The sequence below is a fragment of the Moschus berezovskii genome, chromosome 21 (assembly GCF_049115385.1).
Source record: "Moschus berezovskii isolate FMDL1 chromosome 21, NW_MosBer_1.0, whole genome shotgun sequence".
Taxonomy (NCBI): domain Eukaryota; kingdom Metazoa; phylum Chordata; class Mammalia; order Artiodactyla; family Moschidae; genus Moschus; species Moschus berezovskii.
This window is the reverse complement of record NC_142480.1, coordinates 7404014-7420415: the sequence shown is the minus strand read 5'-3', so window position 1 is coordinate 7420415 and position 16402 is coordinate 7404014. Positions and strand designations below refer to the sequence as shown.

Below are 16402 nucleotides of genomic sequence, written 5' to 3'. Positions count from 1 at the left end.
ATCTTTTCTTCTTTGATGACCACTGTGGATTGTAATTCATCCTGTTTCCCCCCTTGCTCAGGCTGTCAGGGAACTCAAATCCAAATTTGCGTTACGTCCCTAACATCTGTGCAGGATTTTCCTTCTTTTATTTTTGCACTTTATGTATTTTTATTTATCTCTTCTGCTGCTCCTCTATCCTTCCTAGAACCGTGATGCACTGATTTTCTCTCTGAACAACTAACACCAGCTTTCCCAACTGGAAGAAGACTAGCACTGTTCTTGCCATTCAACCTCATTTCTGACTCCGTCAAAAGTTGTAGATTTGCCTTTCCTCACCAGAATCAATGTCATACTTAGATTGTGACACAGAAGACATGGCTTAGAAGATGCCACTTAGATATGGCTTTCTTACTTGACATTTCCCTTTGAGGATGAACTCCCCAAAGATGCGTGATAAGTCTCTTTGGTTGTATCAGACTATGTGACCCCATGGACTGTAACCCGCCAGGCTTCTCTGTCCATGGGATTCTCCAGGAAAGAATACTGGAGTGGGTTGCCCTGCCCTCCTCCTGGGGATCTTACTGACCCAGAGATTGAGCCCCCATCGCTTACATCTCCTGCATTGGCAGGTGGGTTCTTTACCACTAGTGCCACTTTGGAATGAAGTGAAAGTCACTCAGTCACGTCCTACTCTTTGTGACCCCATGGACTATACAGTCCATGGAATTCTCCAGGCCAGAATACTGGAGTGGGTAGCCATTTCCTTCTCAACCCAGGGATCAACCCAGATCTCCTGCACTGCAGGTGAATTCTTTACCAGCTGAGCCACAGGGGAAGCCCAGACTCCCCTAAAATCACAAAAATGGGAATCTTGCATGATAGCACTACACCAGCGGCACTTAAAAGAAAATGCTGGAATTAACTCCAGGAACTCAAGTCTGGTTTAAAGTTCAGACCAACATATATATCTTGACCACTTAAAGTGGGTGGTCTGCTTCTCTTTTGAAGCAGAACTGAACAGACCCTCTAGTTCTGAGTCTACAGTCTGGCTGGGGCGGCTGGCAGGCAAGCTGTCCAGTGCAGTCTCATGAGCAGCATAGCAGAAGAGGTGCCAGGTGCTCTAGGGACACAGTGGCAGTGCCTGCTCCCAGCCAGAGAGAAGCAGGCCACACTTCCTGGAGCTCCCCTCCCAACCCCCAGGCATTTGAGCTGAATTTTAAAAGAGAGCAAGTTAAAAACTCATGGCTACATAAAGATCTGCACACCAATGTTTATCGCAGGTTTATTGATCACTGTCCCCTGGAGAAGGAAATGGCAACCTGCTCCAGTATTCTTGCCTGGAAAATCCCTTGGACAGAGGAGACTTGAGGGCTACAGTCCATGGGGTCACAAAAGAGCTGGACAAGAATAAGCAAGCACACTTTCTTATTCTCGCTTTATTGATCACTGCTAAAAGATAGAAGCAATCAATAGGTTAATGGATAAATAAAACCATGGTACATCCCTACACTGGAATATTATTTGTCAATGAAAAGAAATGAGCCATCAAGCCTTGAAAAGACATAGAGAAACTGTAAATGCATATTTCTCAGTGAAGGAAGCCAACCTGAAAAGGCTAAATACTGGATGGTTCCAACTATATGACATTCTAGAAAAGGCAAATCTACGGAGATGATAGAGAGATCAGTGGTTGCCAAGGTTTGGTGGTGTGGAGTGAGAGATCAGAACAAAATAAAACGCAGACAGGAATAAAAGGGAAATCATGGAGAAAGAACGTTCCAGTTGTTGGCCAAAGTGTGAACCGAGACATAATTGTGTACAAATACAGAGCCCACTTCCATCAGAACAGGAAGTGCTATGTTGTAGGAACTAAAATATAAGGGAGGGATAACCCATGTGACTCATCTTGGAAGCTGCTTTCCAGAAGACCTCACTGAAAAAGACCACTTTTCTTTGGATGGAGATGTGGTAAAAGGTGGAGTGGGACTCAGTAGCATTTGCTATTGTGAAGGGAGAGCTAGGGGCTTCCCAGGAACCACGGCATATGGCCTGAGGATGCCCGACCATCCACAGACACAGAAGAAGAGACCCAGAAGAACCAGATTCTTGCTGACACGATAGAGCCTGTTAATCAAGCCTCACCTGAAAACACTGAGTCAATAAATTTAATTTACAGAAAGGTATAACAGATGCATGACCCTGTGTATACATACAGCCAGCCGTAGAAAACTTTATTGCCTCTTTAGATAGGGGTTAGATATTGGGTTGGCCAAAAAGTCCATTTGAGTTTCTCCATAAGAGTGAAAGTGTTAGTCACTTAGTCGTGTCGGACTCTTGACCCCATGGACAGTAGCCCGCCAGACTCTGTCCATGCATTTTCCAGGCAAGAATACTGGAGTGGGTAGCCATTTCCTTCTTCAGGGGATCTTCCCAACCCAGGGATCAAACCCAGATTTCCTGCATTGTTAGTAGATTTTTTACCATCTGAGCCACCAGGCCATAAGATGCTACAAAAAACATGAATGATGGTTTTGGTCAAAACAATACAGCTCTGTTTTATCATCTGTTATCATTTGCTTGCTAATCACCCACATCAGTTTTGTGAGCTGAAACGAGGTGACCATCAGCAGCGTTGTGGTTGGGTTTTTAGCTTCATCTGTGGCAATGGCAAGCCACTCCAGTACTCTTGCCTGGAAAATCCCATGGATGGAGGAGCCTGGTAGGCTGCAGTCCATGGGGTCGCTAAGGGTCGGACACGACTGAGTGACTTCACTTTCACTTTTCACTTTCACACATTGGAGAAGGAAATGGCAACCCACTCCAGTGTTCTTGTCTGGAGAATCCCAGGGACGGGGGAGCCTGGTGGACTTCTGTCTGTGGGGTCGCACAGAGTCGGACACGACTGAAGTGACTTAGCAGCAGCAGCAGCAGCATTCATTCATTTGCATTCATTTTCCGTGGGAGAACTCCTTACAGTTTATCAGGAGCCCTGAAGTCAAGCAGCTGATTAGGTTAAGGGCTGTCCACACCTGAGCACATAGCCAATACCCCCACCCCCACCCCCCACCCCCCACCCCAGGTCCCAGGGACTATTTCTTTTGCTGTGTTCACAGGTGGGTTTTTAACAAAATTAGTAATGAGATCTCACCTCCAAATCCCTTCTCCCTGGTGAAATCACTGCAGGGAATCAGCTGGTCTGCAGAGAGCTCACGTGGCCTGTTTTTCAACTGATGTTGAAACTCTACCTTCTCTCTGCTGTGCCCTCCGCCTGCACCACCCCCACACAGACAGAGAGCCTTCAACCTGTCTTTTCCTGTTTCACTGAAGGATTTGTCAACAGTGGCTTTGCCCCCACCCTCTCTCTGTCTCAGACTCCAAGCAGTACTGGTCTGCAGAGAGTTACAGAGCAGTTATGGAGATGTATCTGTTATGTGGTCTTTTTTCCAAGATTGTCACCTTCTTCTTTCGTTTAACTGTTTCTCTCTTCCTTCCTCTTACCCAATAAATGATGTCCAATCTCAAGTTAGTTTTCTGATGACAATTACAGGTGATGGAACCACACCGTCTGCTCTGGGGACTGTGACCCTCTCCCAGGTGGACACTTGGCTCCCCCACAACTGTTCCACCTTGATCAACGAGGTAAGAAATAACTATTCCCCAGACATGGAGCGTCTGACTCACAAAGAAAAAAAGAAAAAAATTATGGGAGGAATAACAGGAAGGGTGTGGATTGTGTTTGGTGTTTTACTTTTTCTTTTCACATTTTATTTGTAGAATTTTAATGACTAAGGGTGGCCCCTTTTGTTTGCCTATACTCCAATTTTAATGAATCCTTCTGACTATAATTACCTAATTTTTATATTTTAAATGACTAGACTCATACAGCTTGGAGAAAAGTGTATCTTAACATGATGGTAACATATAATACCAAATACTGTGTAGGTATGGATTAATCAATCAGCAAATTCAGTTCTTGTGAACTGCAGTTAGTTCTTTAAATGGAACAGGCTTTGATAAAAGGAGGACCAGGGTTTATTGCTACTCTCCCAGGATAAAAATCTACCTCATGAATTGGCTCAGTTCTCCTGTTATTTCTTTATCACGCAGGGAAATGACTTAATGTTGTTAAGGGTGGTCATTATAAACAGGCTCACTTGTCCTGGTAAAACGAATTTCCTCTTTTCAGCACATCATTATGTTTAACATGAAAAAAGAGGTCTAACTGTACACTCAAGCCATTTAATTCTGGAAAGTTCACAGATGATGAACACCAGAGACACCACTTCTAACAAAAATGAGAAATAAGATTGTCCCCTCACCTGAATGTGGGTAACAGAATCAGGCATTTCAACTTCTAAAGGTCCCTGAGCTGTTTAGGATGATACCAATAACTGTTGCATTAGGTACCACTTTTAGATGTATCACCAGGGGCTTCACTCCCATCAGCTGGGATCCTTCCAGCATTGCTGCAACGTGTAGGCTAGGACGCCCACTCCACACCAACCTGGCTGTGAAGCGTGTGGGATCCTAGCTCCCAACTAAGGATCGAACCCATGTTCCCTGCTGTGGAAGAGCAGAGTCCTAACCTGTGGACTACCAGGGAAGCCCTGAGGAAACTCAAGTTCTGACGGATCATGTCACCTGCTGCATGCGTGTGCGCTTTGTCATTCAGTCCTGTCGACTCTTTGCGGCCCCATGGACTGTAGGTCACCAGGCTCCTCTGTCCATGGAATTCTCCAGGCAAGAATACTGGAGTGGGTAGTCCTTCCCTCCCTCAGGGCATCTTCTCGACTCTGGGATCAAACCAGGGTCTCGTGCATTAGTAGGCTGATTCTTTACCATTTGAGCCACCAGGGAAATCCCGTATCACCTGTTGCAGTTACATATTTTGTCAAGATGCTAAGCCAAAGGTGTCCGATGTTTATTCTTTCTCTGTCCCTACCACTCTATTACACTACATTACTTTTTAATCCTTTTTCCCATTTGGAGGACTCACACCAAACCTTCCTCACATTCTATTAGGCAAGGCACGTTGGATTAAGGCAGGCAATTGCTTGAGCTTCCCCATTTTTGTTGGGGCCCAGGCAGAAGCAGGCATGGACCTCTTGAGACTAGGAGGCCCCGGCACAGGTGACAAGGGTCCAGGTGAGACCAGAAAGGGCAGGAGGTGAGGCGGCTAATGTGCTCCCACCATCCGCCTACCGGGAACCCAGGGGGCCCAGGGGCTTGGAGTTGTTAGCCAGCCTAAAAGAGCATTTTCAGCTATCCCAGGGGACAGCCATTTAGCCAGGACAAATAGGCCATTTACACTGACCATATTTTGTGTTAAAACCAAGGGAATTCCTGGTTCAGCCTACCCTAGCTTTCTTAAGCTCATTGAATAAAGAAGCTGGAGAGGAAACACAGGCGTCTCTGTGTGGCCTTTGTGACCAGAGAAGATGCAGAGACGGGTTACCTGAGGGCCCCGTGAAGGGCCTACACGCATAGAAGGAAGGGAGAGGGGACACAGGGCAGGAAATGGTCATTAAACGTAAAACAAAAATGTTATAATAAGGGTGAGGGAGGCAGAGGAGGCCCACAGGGTGGGACGTGACCATCAACCACAGAACGGCGTGAAGGCTGGTTTGATGCAGTGGTGACTGCCTCCATGACTCCGAGTGACCACCCTGGATAAGCTGGAGGAACGGTGGCGTGAACATGACCCCTACCTGAGGCTAGAAGGCTGCCAAGTGCCGAAGAGTTTTCAGGGCCAAGATGCAAGGGAGAGTAAGAGGGAGAAAAAAAGTTTTCGTGCAGTGTTCTCCTTAAATTTTAATTTAAATTTAATTTTAAATTGATGTTCTATTTCAAATTATTTTAAAATTAAATTTAAATTAGAAAAAGAATGCCTGTGTGCATTTTCAGGGTGATCTTTCTAGGCTCTCTATGACGTAGATGGAATCACACCTCCTCCAGGAAGTCTTTCTTGATGTCTCACATCCCACTCTCCATTCCTCAGCATTCTCTGGATGCTCACAAATTGTATTTTGATTTCAACCTAGACCCTCTTGTTTAATGTGGGGATGACAGCTCCAGCTCCACTCTGAGCTGTTGGAGGACAGTATTCTTGCTATAGAATTCCCCCAATTCCCCTGATAAATTCTACTTATAATACTCACCAGCTAAATGTAGAGTTCCTGATGACTGACTTTAAAAATGCTAGATTGTCTACTAAAGGAAAATAAAAACATCATCTCTTATTCTAACATATTTGAAATCTCATTTTCTCTTAACCAAATCTCCTCTTCATTTTTAGTTAAAAAAATAAACTCTTTAGAAATTGCCTCTGCGTCAATGTATGTTGCTATTTTTGTGTTGTTGTTATTTGCTAAGTTGTGTCTGACTCTTTTGAAACCCCATGGACTGTAGCTTGCAGGCTTATCTGTCCATGAGATTCTCTAGGCAAGAATACTGGAGTGGGTAGCCTATCCATTCTCGAGCAGATCTTCCTGGCCCAGGACTCAAAACTGGGGTCTCCCACATTATTTCCAAGTATAAGCTATATCAAGATACTGAATATAGTTTCCTGTGTTATACGCTATGGGCTTCCCAGGTGGCATTAGTGGTAAAGAACTCACCTGCTAATGCAGGAGACATCAGAGATGCACGTTCGATCCCTGGGTTGGGAAGATCCCCTGGAGAAGGAAATGGTAACCCACCCCAGTATTCTTGCCTGGGAAATCCCATAGACAGAGGAGCCTGACTGCCTACAATCCATGAGGTTGCAAAGAGTCAAACATGACTAAAGTGACTTAGCACGCACATATATGCTAGGGTCGTCTTTCTCCTCTTTCAAGAAGTAAAATGGTGGAGCAAGGTATTGTGCTTTCCTTAAGCCAATTTCAAGGTGTTGCAAAGAGCTATTTAGGAAGGAACATGAATGGTAGAACCACCTGTAGCTTTTAAATCGAAAGGTTCAAACCTGAAAATCAAAATCACCATTGAGAACACAGTGCTTTCAAGTAAAGAGGGAATATGGAGAGAAAACTCAAGAGGAGAGCGACTAATAGTTGGCAGTTAGATTTCAAGGTAATTTACCAGCTGGGAAGGACTATGGAATCTGAGGTGAACAGGCTGAGTTGGTGGTGACAGCACTGTCCTGAGTCACGCTGTGTTCTGAGGGAGAGACAAGGGCTGGGAACTCCTGAACCAGAGGGGATTTGTCCTGGCTTTGATCCAATAGTTCCATGGAGACGGCACCTGGACTGTCGTACAGCTTTGGGCTGTGTGGTTATGAGAAGGAAGGGTGAAAACTAGAAGGCATTCAGCCAAGGGGCCCAGGCATAATTAAAAGAAGAGTGAGATTACCTTTCATGGACAAAGACTGACTATTCTTACTTTCAACAGAAGGAGACCAAGAAGATAATTGAAGGATCCTGAAGATCAAAGGGCTAGAGGATTTGCTCTCTCTTTGGCACAAGGGTCTAGAATTGCAAAAACCAGAACAAACGTAGGATGCTAAAATGCAGGTTGTTTGAAACCTTCATTAAAACAACAACAAAAAAAAGGAAGTTAGCTTAGGAACAACTCAGAGTTGAGAGATCATTCAAAATCTGTTCGTAGAGCTCAAAAATACATGCAGAAGGGAGAAACCATGTATGGTCAGTAAAAGAATAACTTAGAGGATCTCCTAGCATAGATCACCATCACTTACCATGACAATGTGACATAAAAGTTAAAAAAAAACAAAAAAACCCCCTCTATTCTGAGGTCATGTGTGCGTTCTACAACCAGAGCTTTGGGAATAGAAACGGGACCCCTAAGATTCTTACAGTCCTGATAGAATATAGAGTATCTCGTTGGAAGAAATTCTGGCATAAACTTAAAAGAGAATACAGGTATATTTCTAAATGTGTAAACTCAGGGATATTCAAAGACACATCACAAGAGAACAGATTGGGGAAGAAGACCATTTTTTGAGGCCAAGTCTTGCTGAATTAATTCTATAGCTGATCTCAAGAAAAAAAGGAGAGAATAATTTGTTCAAAAATACATATTCCATTCATTGTATACATCCCTTCATGGGACTGGTCATTTCATAGTGGACAAGGGAGAAGGGATATTCTAAGAAGTACACTGCATACTGATGTCTGAAAGGTGGCCAGGAGTTAAAGAAGGTTGGGAAGAGACGATAGAGGAGAAGGCTGAAACACAGAGCAGAGCTCGGGGCGGTATTAAGAGAAGCCCGATACGGCTGCAGGGCTCTCAGGTACAAGACACAGAAACCCAGAGTTTACAACCCAGGTCAAGCTCTTTGTGGGCCATACAGAGGCTTTTGAATGTCTGCCCCAAACAAGCAGGGGAAACACTGAAAGCTGTCAAAGAGAACAATGGTGAGACAAACTTGGTATTTAGCGCAGTGGTCCTGGCTAATAGATGGAGATTGGATGACAAGCATAAAGACTAGAGACAGAAAGATAAAATCGGAGTTTGTTGCAGAAGTCCAGAAAAGAAGCGCTGATGGTCTAGACAAAGAGAGTGACGAAGGATGGTGATGGATTGGAGAGACTGAACAAATTTGAAAACTATTCTAGAGGAAGCACTGGGGGTGCTTAATCAGATGGGCAGATCAGTAAAGATGTTTAAGTTTCTCACTTGGACATTGAGCATGTATGTCAATGAGAGAACACTGAAATAGAATACAGATTTAGGGATGGGCTGTGATTCATGGGGTCGCGGAGAGTCGGACATGACTGAGCGACTGAACTGAACTGATCTGAACTGAGGTGGCGCTAGTGGTGAAGAACCCGCCTGCCAATGCAGATGCAAGAGACACAGGTTTGATCCCCAGGTTGGGAAGATCCCCTGGAGGAGGGCACCGTAACCCACTCCTGTATTCTTGCCTGGGAAATCCCATGGATAGAGGAGCCTGGTGGACTACAATCCATGGGCTTGCACTCAGACATGACTGAGGCGACTTAGCACACATGCCCAGAGACAGAAAAGTAACATCAATTTGACACTATCGAGTTTTCAGGCTCCAGGAAATAGGCCATCCACGGGACTGTCATTACATCTGTGAATGGAAAGGTCCAGGGTGTAAGGAGAAGCAAGCAGGGCCAGAGAGGGAGCTTCGAGAGGCATCAGCTCGTAAGTGGCTAATGCTGCCTGGGGAGTAGACTGATGGCCAAGACACAATTATGATCATGATATTTTTAAATGACATATGACCAAGCTTGAGGAATACCAACATGTAATGGCTAGTAGAGGAAAACTGTCCCAGGAAGAATGGAGAATTAGAAGCATTGGAAATACAAGAAGGAAGCCAAGATCCAGGGGAATAGACGTGAAGACTGAAAACTCCATGGACAGATGAGTGGGCTACAGCCTCTGGGGTGGCAAAAAATTGGACCTGACTGAGCTCACACGCGCAGGCTATGACATGTCAGGTTTGGTTGATACGGAGATGAATCAGACAAATACAGTTTATTTCACTGCCCAGAGAAGTCAGGAAGACTTCTGAGAGAAAGTGACAATTGCTGCGTCTGGAAGGGTGAACAGAAATTACTATAAAAGAGGTCACATCCTTCCCGAGGGACTGAGTGTGCCAAGTCAGAGTGTCGGCTCCGTGTGACATGTCTGAGGCATGAGAAGCAATTGCCTGTTGCGTGTCCAAAGGGTGAAAGGATGTTTGGTGAAGGGCTGTTTGAGGGGACAGGGATGTACTGGGGTCTGGAGCAGGAGTCTGTGCTAAAGGTGGGGCCCCCCAGAGCTTTATAAGAAGGTAAGGAGTATATCCTCCTGGTCTAGAGTCATGTTTAGGAAATGCCCTGGATGCTACAGAACTGCACAAAGAGGAGATTTGTTCAGGAAAGAGAATCGATAGCTTCGATGTGAACGCGGGAGGCGCAGCGGCGAGGGCTCCCTGGAGCTGCGGATCACCAGTGATGTTGTGATCCTTGTCTTGCACAGCTGGGTGGGGGACTCTGCAGTTCTGGGAAGATAAAAGAAGGCCGGGATTAGAGGCTGGTGGAGAATAATTTAGTTAGAGTGAAACTGATTCTGACAATTGTCACCTATACAGGTATTTCCATAAAAAAATAATCCACCTGCAATGCAGGAGGTCCAGGTTCAATCCCTGGGTTGGGAAGATCCCCTAGAGGGAGGAAGGGAAACCTACTCCTGTGTTCTTGTCTGGAGAATTCCACAGACAGAGTAGCCTGGTGGTCTACAGTCCACAGGGTCACAAAGAGTCAGCCATGACTCAACAGCTTTCACTTTCAAAAAAAAAAAGAAAAATGAAAAAATAATAAACCACTAGGCAATAGTGTTGATTGGATGCTAGGAATTCGGAGGAGATGAAAAAATCCTTAAATCTTGGCAATGAATTTTTATTTGATTCCCTTAAATTTGGACCAGAGATACCAGATCACGGCCCAACCTCCCTTAGCATCATCAGTGTGCTTCAGGGTCTTTGGGAGGGAGGCAGCTGCCTTATACTGAACATCCCTGAGGTCGAGGAGCATCACCCATGTGATCAATCCATGCTTATGCTGACAACGAGGTTGCCCTCACAGGGGTTAATTAACCTGACCGTGGTCAGAGTTTACCAATGGCTGAGTTGAATAGCCCAACTCATTCAGGCTCCCAAGGAGATTTTTCTTGCTTTACATCCACACTCTCTTTGCTCATGGATCACATTTAGTGAAAGTGAAAGTATTAGTTGCTCAGTTGTGTCCACAGTCTTGCCCAACTCTTTGTGATCCCGTGAACTATAGCCCACCAGGCTCCTCTGTCCATGGGATTCTCCAGCAAGAATACTGGAGTGGGTAGCTGTTACCTTTTCCCGGGATCTTCCCAGCCCAGTGTTTGAACTCTGGTCTTCTGCATTATGGCAGATACTTTACCATCTGAACCACCAGCAATCATACATAGAACTGAGCATTTTCCTGGTAAAAAAATTGGCTGACCCTACTGCTTTCTGACTTTTCAGCTGCTGGTTTGCTAAGGACCAAAGGAGAGGCTACACATTAGTGGTGTGAGGTAGGAGGAATCAGTGCCTGCATCACTCGTATGATGGTTCCTGCTGACATTGATGAAGACCTCACCCAGGTGGCTGGTGAGGCTTTGCTCTAATGACCTTTGATTTTTATCAAGGAATATGCACGTACTTGTTCTAGAAACTCCCATTAAAAGCCAGGACAAAGGTAGCAATTGGAATGGGACCACAGGTCCTCCTCACCTCCCACCCCTCCATATCTACTGAGCACCTCCTGGGTGACAGATGGCATGGGGCATCCTTCTTTTTCTTCTCAAGGTGATCAGGCTGTTATATCCCCATGGTACAGAAAACAAAAAAGACGCTTGAAGACTACCTTTTCCCAAGGTCGCGTCTCAGTCTGGGTCTCCATAGAGGTAAGTGTGTCGCTCTGAGTAATCATTTACACAGCTGTCTCCTCCATGATAGAATGAACAACTGACAGGAGAAAGCTTCGTCTTCCATCTCAGAGGCCCTAGTGCTTAGCGGTTTGGGGGCACGTAGCTCGGGCTGCTGCACAGGCAGCAATGAAAGGCTACTATTTGTCAGGCATTTCATTGGGCCCTAGGGCTCCAGTAATGATGTTAATCACTCTTGGAGAGTTTGCTCCCCCTGATTTTGTGTTGCATCCATTGTTCAGTTTTAATTGTCTCTCCCTTGTAAAGAAGGTCATATCATCCTTGTTTTTGTGAATGTAGAAACTAAGAACCTAATAGTTGAATAGATCCACCTCTGTTCGCAGGGCTTGCTAAGTGGTGGACAGGAAACGGAAGCCACAACTTCTGATCCTTCATCCTAAACGACATGCAAATCTATCATGTAGCTGCCAAGTTGAATTGTGCCGCATTCGCAACTACAGGGTGATTCTCATTTCAGAAAGGTGCTCTTGAAAGATAAACTGAGGGGTCTATGCCCCCTTTCTCTGCTGCTTGGGGTGGATCTGTGGGTTCAAGTCAAAAAATCCACATGTTTGAAAGGGATTAAATTTCTTCTTGGAGAGAAAGAAGTAGTTAGATCTCAGACCTGTCTTGAGATATGGTTAAGTCATCAAGAGGTTGACTGCTTCTTTGGTGGTCAATGGTTTCCAACTTGTGTGTTTATCTCTTTTTACCACAGGAGTTAGAAAAAGGTTGCCGACCAACCCAAGACGAGATGGTGCAGGAGATTTTGGATCTGTGTGATACCCTGGCCATAGCACCACTGGGGAGAGGCTAGAGATTAAGCAGTGAAAAATGCCAGTATGGATGATCACCATAATTGCTTTCTGGAAAGCGACAAATCTAATTCCCAGTAAAATGTCATTAGAATTTGCCAGGTCCTTTGATGGGGAAAATAAAATACCCTTCCTAGAAATTTCTCAAGCTCTGTGGTTTCTAGAGAGATTCCAATGACTGCAGGGAAAGATAATGTGATGATATGATTTTGGAACCTATGTTAATTTCCCTGCTCCATCAAATGTCTGTGGACTGTTCATAGACAGTAAATTACAAAGCCCAAGCTGATTATTTTATTTATTTTTATTTCTATGAGAATGATGTAGCCAGGGACACTCAGTCTGAGTTCAGTCCTGCCTTTTATCGAAGGTTATAAAGTTCTGATTTTGTTGTCTCTACAATGGGGCTAATACTAGAATTTTCCTCATGAGTTTGTCAGGAGTTTTGCACGCTGGTCCAGGTTAAGCACTCAGCCTTGTGCCTGGCACTATAAATGTTAGCATTGATCCTGATTATAACACTTGAGCTGTCTCTCTTCTTTTTCTTTAGGCTGGGGTATTGTGACTGAGCTGGTTTTACTTAAATGCCTCTCTTTCTTTTGTGTCATCACTTCCTTACTGGGTTGATGGACTTGCTGTGAGTGGAGGACTCTCCAAAGGTAGTTTTGTGAGCTCACCACACCCGACAATGCTCAGGGGTAATTTCTAGTGCTGGTTAAATGTCTCTGGCCCTGAACTTTGTGGAGAGAGGATTGGCAAGTTGGGTGTTGAAATATACAGTCAAAAGACTCAATTCCTTTCTTGTGATAATTGAAATCATTTCAATTCATTTCTTTCTTGGTTGGACAGAAACATGCTTTGAGTAGTGAGCAAATCTGGAGGGAATCCATTGACCTGAGCAGTCATATAATGCGTGAAGTTAATGGACAAAAAATGATATTCATCTTCAGTTTATAATAGCATTTTTTTTCCACAGCATCTAAACTTAGGGGCAGCCAGGGACGCTATCAGAGCAACAACAGAACCACTGACAGATACGTGACCTTTGTTGTACTAACAATTATTGGATCTACGGTGAAATAAAATAAAAACCAACCCAAGTTTTGACACTAAGATAATAAATTATAAATTATGGAAGTCTACGCCACCGACGATCTTGTAAACAATAGGCTGGTCTCTTAGCAACAGACCAAGGAGATCAGGCTGTTGATAGGAACAGAGCAGACAGGACTGTTTTGCTGTGCTTGCTACACAGGATCAGAAACAACATTTTAACACCTGCCCGAGGCCCCTTCTCTGCCCAGAACTTCTTTCTCTAGCAACCAGCTTGGGCCATGAGCAAAAAGTTGTCCTAGGATTTCAGAGTCTCTTTATCACCAACCCAGGTGCTGGGTCCCATGGAGAGGATGAAAGAGATACAGGCTTAGGAGGCAAGGTGTGGGACAAGGATGCCCTGCATGCAAGTGAGGGAATCAGAAACGAGGATGAAGCAGAAAAAATGCATTCTCATTGGACGTTGTCTGAAATTAGAACTCTATAAATGGGGACTCCTTTTTCTTCCCCCACCCCCAACTCTTTTGATTTTTAAAATCTCACTTAGGGTGGTTGTCATGAAGAAATTTAGACAAGACTTTGACAATGTGCCAAAATGGTTTATTTTTAAATGTTGTTCCCGAAAGCACCAGAATATTAAGTTGGAGAAAATGTTGCCTGGAAGAGTGGAGGGGTGGTGGTCAAGTCACACAGACGCTGGAGGGAGGCTGGGAGGTTTGAGGTCTGTAGACTTTAATTATCAGAGGTGGTCGGGCCAGACAATTGAGTTGCCTGGAAGCCTTTTAAAAAGTGTGTGTGTTTCTTTCTAAATTGCAGTCTTTTCTGGGTTGGGGTGGAGAGAGAGAGGTTTTAATTAATTAGATGTTTACCTGGAACATCTCTTCCCTCAGTGGTTTAGACAATCACCTGCCCACATGTTGGGAGTAAAATGTGATAAAGTCTCCTGGAGTGTGATTTTTCCAAAGAAAAACAAAATCTTAGGATATTTTGTAGCAAACGACCTCTCTCTCTGTGATGGAAGTAGCCAGTTCTATATTATCTCTCCATGAAGAGATGGACATGGACGCTGACTCAGGATTTTAAGAAAACATTGGCCCCTAACTGTACAGGGATCACGTGACCTGCATCTTCCTCCATAGGGCTGACTTCTTGCAGTTTAATTTTTCAGGATAAACATGGCTGGCTAAAGTATGATGACTTGGGGTGTATTTGGCGTGTCATTTTAAACTTTCCATACGTGTAAATTTACCTCTGTCAAAGAAACAGAAAATTCTCTGCGGTTCCCCAGGGACCTCATTTTCCCCCCGCCCCAGGCTCCCTCTGATACCATGAAAGGTGGCTTGATGATATCTGAAGTGATTAGCTCCCTTCCTGAGGTTTCAGAATGTATTTGTTCTTAGCAGTCGTCTGCTGGGATGAAATTCTACCCGGGGTAGTGCCCTGGCCCCAGTGGAGAGGGGCCCTGGATCTGTCAGACGCCTGGCCCGGCCCCCTGGGTCTGCACCCCTTCGCATTCACATCCTTAGCACGTAGGGCAGCTCCTGCAATGAAGTTATAGCTCCTTCCTTCTGCAGACAGGGCCTCAGAGCCTGGCAAAGTCAGCTGACTTCCCCAAGCATCGTTCCAGAGCCGAGATTCCAGTTCAGGACCTAGTGACCCCAAACCCCTCCAGGCTCTCTCCACCACTGGCCTGATGTTTGCCCAGAGGTCATTCCCAGGCTCCCTACCTGGTGCACTCTTGCTTTTTTTGGCCTTTCCCCCCTTTTTTAATTAAAAAAGAATATATCATCATTCATTATCATAAAAATCAACAGTACACAAGATAAAAAGTTAAAAGGTTAAATCTCCGCTTATCCCCTATCCTAGTCCCCCAAACATGTCACTCCCCCAAATATCACAGCAGATCTTTGTTGAACTAAATTGTCGCTGTTTTCAGGGGAGTGTTTCTGAATAGAAGAATGTGATTCCTTTTCTTCTGTAATTTGTTTTTAATGGGCACTTTTCGAGGAAATGAGAAGTAACCCTTATCTTTGATGTGTTTTTAGTTTCACTTATCTTGTCAACACACCAGGGAGGGGTCGAACTCTTTGATCACCTCCCCCAACTCCAACCCCAGTGGGAATCTGAATCACCTAGGTTGGACTTTTCCAGAACCCACCAACCTTGAATCCGTGACAGGAGGAGTGAGAATTCATAACTGAGCACTTCAGCGGTTCCGGTCAGCTCTGATCTCGGCAACATGAGTTCTCCTCTTTCCCCGCTCGATCAGAATCCTGCCTCAGATTCCCCAAGGGATGTGTGTACACCGTCCGGTTGGAGAGAAACCCAGCACGGGGCTCCGCTGCTTGAGAGGGAAGGCACAGAACAGTGAGTGAGCCATCGAGAGAGGCTCAGGCTTCCAGGGTAGACGCCTGGAGCTCAATAGACATATGCACCACGAGACGGCTGTCGGTGCAGCCCCTCGCTGCTGGGAGAGAGTGGAGGATTGCTTCTCCTCTGAAGAGGCCCGCCTGTAGCAAAGACTGTGGGGAGGATCTCCCACCTAATGGCTCGCAGCCCTGTCTGGTGTCCGAGATGGTCTAAGTGGCCCTGCGTTGAGCGGGGAAGCAAGCAGAGAGCAAGACCCTTCCTCTGCAGCTGGTTTCCTCTGGGTCCTGGGTCCTGCTCCTGCCCAGCCCTGTGCGAGCTGGTTTTAACGCAACCCCGCCAGGCTTCCTGGCCCCACAATGCAGCACTCCGGCTGGCAGGCGTTCAGCTCCACACTAAACACTTGGCCCCGTTTCAACACGGCTGCCAAGATTTGGCAACCAGAGAGTTGCAGGGAAGCAGCAGGCTGCTAAACCCTTTCACATTTTTAATTAGATCCACACACCCATGTCTTTGAGCTATCATAAATATACAGATGACATAGAGAGTATTATTCCCGATTAGAGCGAAAGAGAAAAAAAAAGGAAGCCAAATCTCGATCATGGTCTATCTTACCTTGTTAGAATAATTGACCTATCGCTAGTTGGGGGGATGAAGAGGGAGAGAGAGGGGAGAGCTATTTGCTTGAGTGACACTATGCCTTGATGCCGAGAACCTCCCCAGGAATCTGAAAACACAGGTCTCCGTCTGCTTTGCTGTCATCCTGGGCT

General features: G+C 45.3%; 1 long non-coding RNA gene across 1 annotated transcript; it reads right to left on the bottom strand.

Moving 5' to 3' along the window:
• Positions 1-7942: 7942 nt before the first annotated feature.
• Positions 7943-15920, bottom strand: LOC148774481 (uncharacterized). Its single transcript, XR_016035692.1, has 3 exons — positions 15808-15920; positions 15428-15606; positions 7943-9955 (listed from the first exon to the last, which is right to left on the bottom strand). It is a non-coding gene; the product is annotated as an uncharacterized LOC148774481 (long non-coding RNA).
• Positions 15921-16402: the final 482 nt, after the last annotated feature.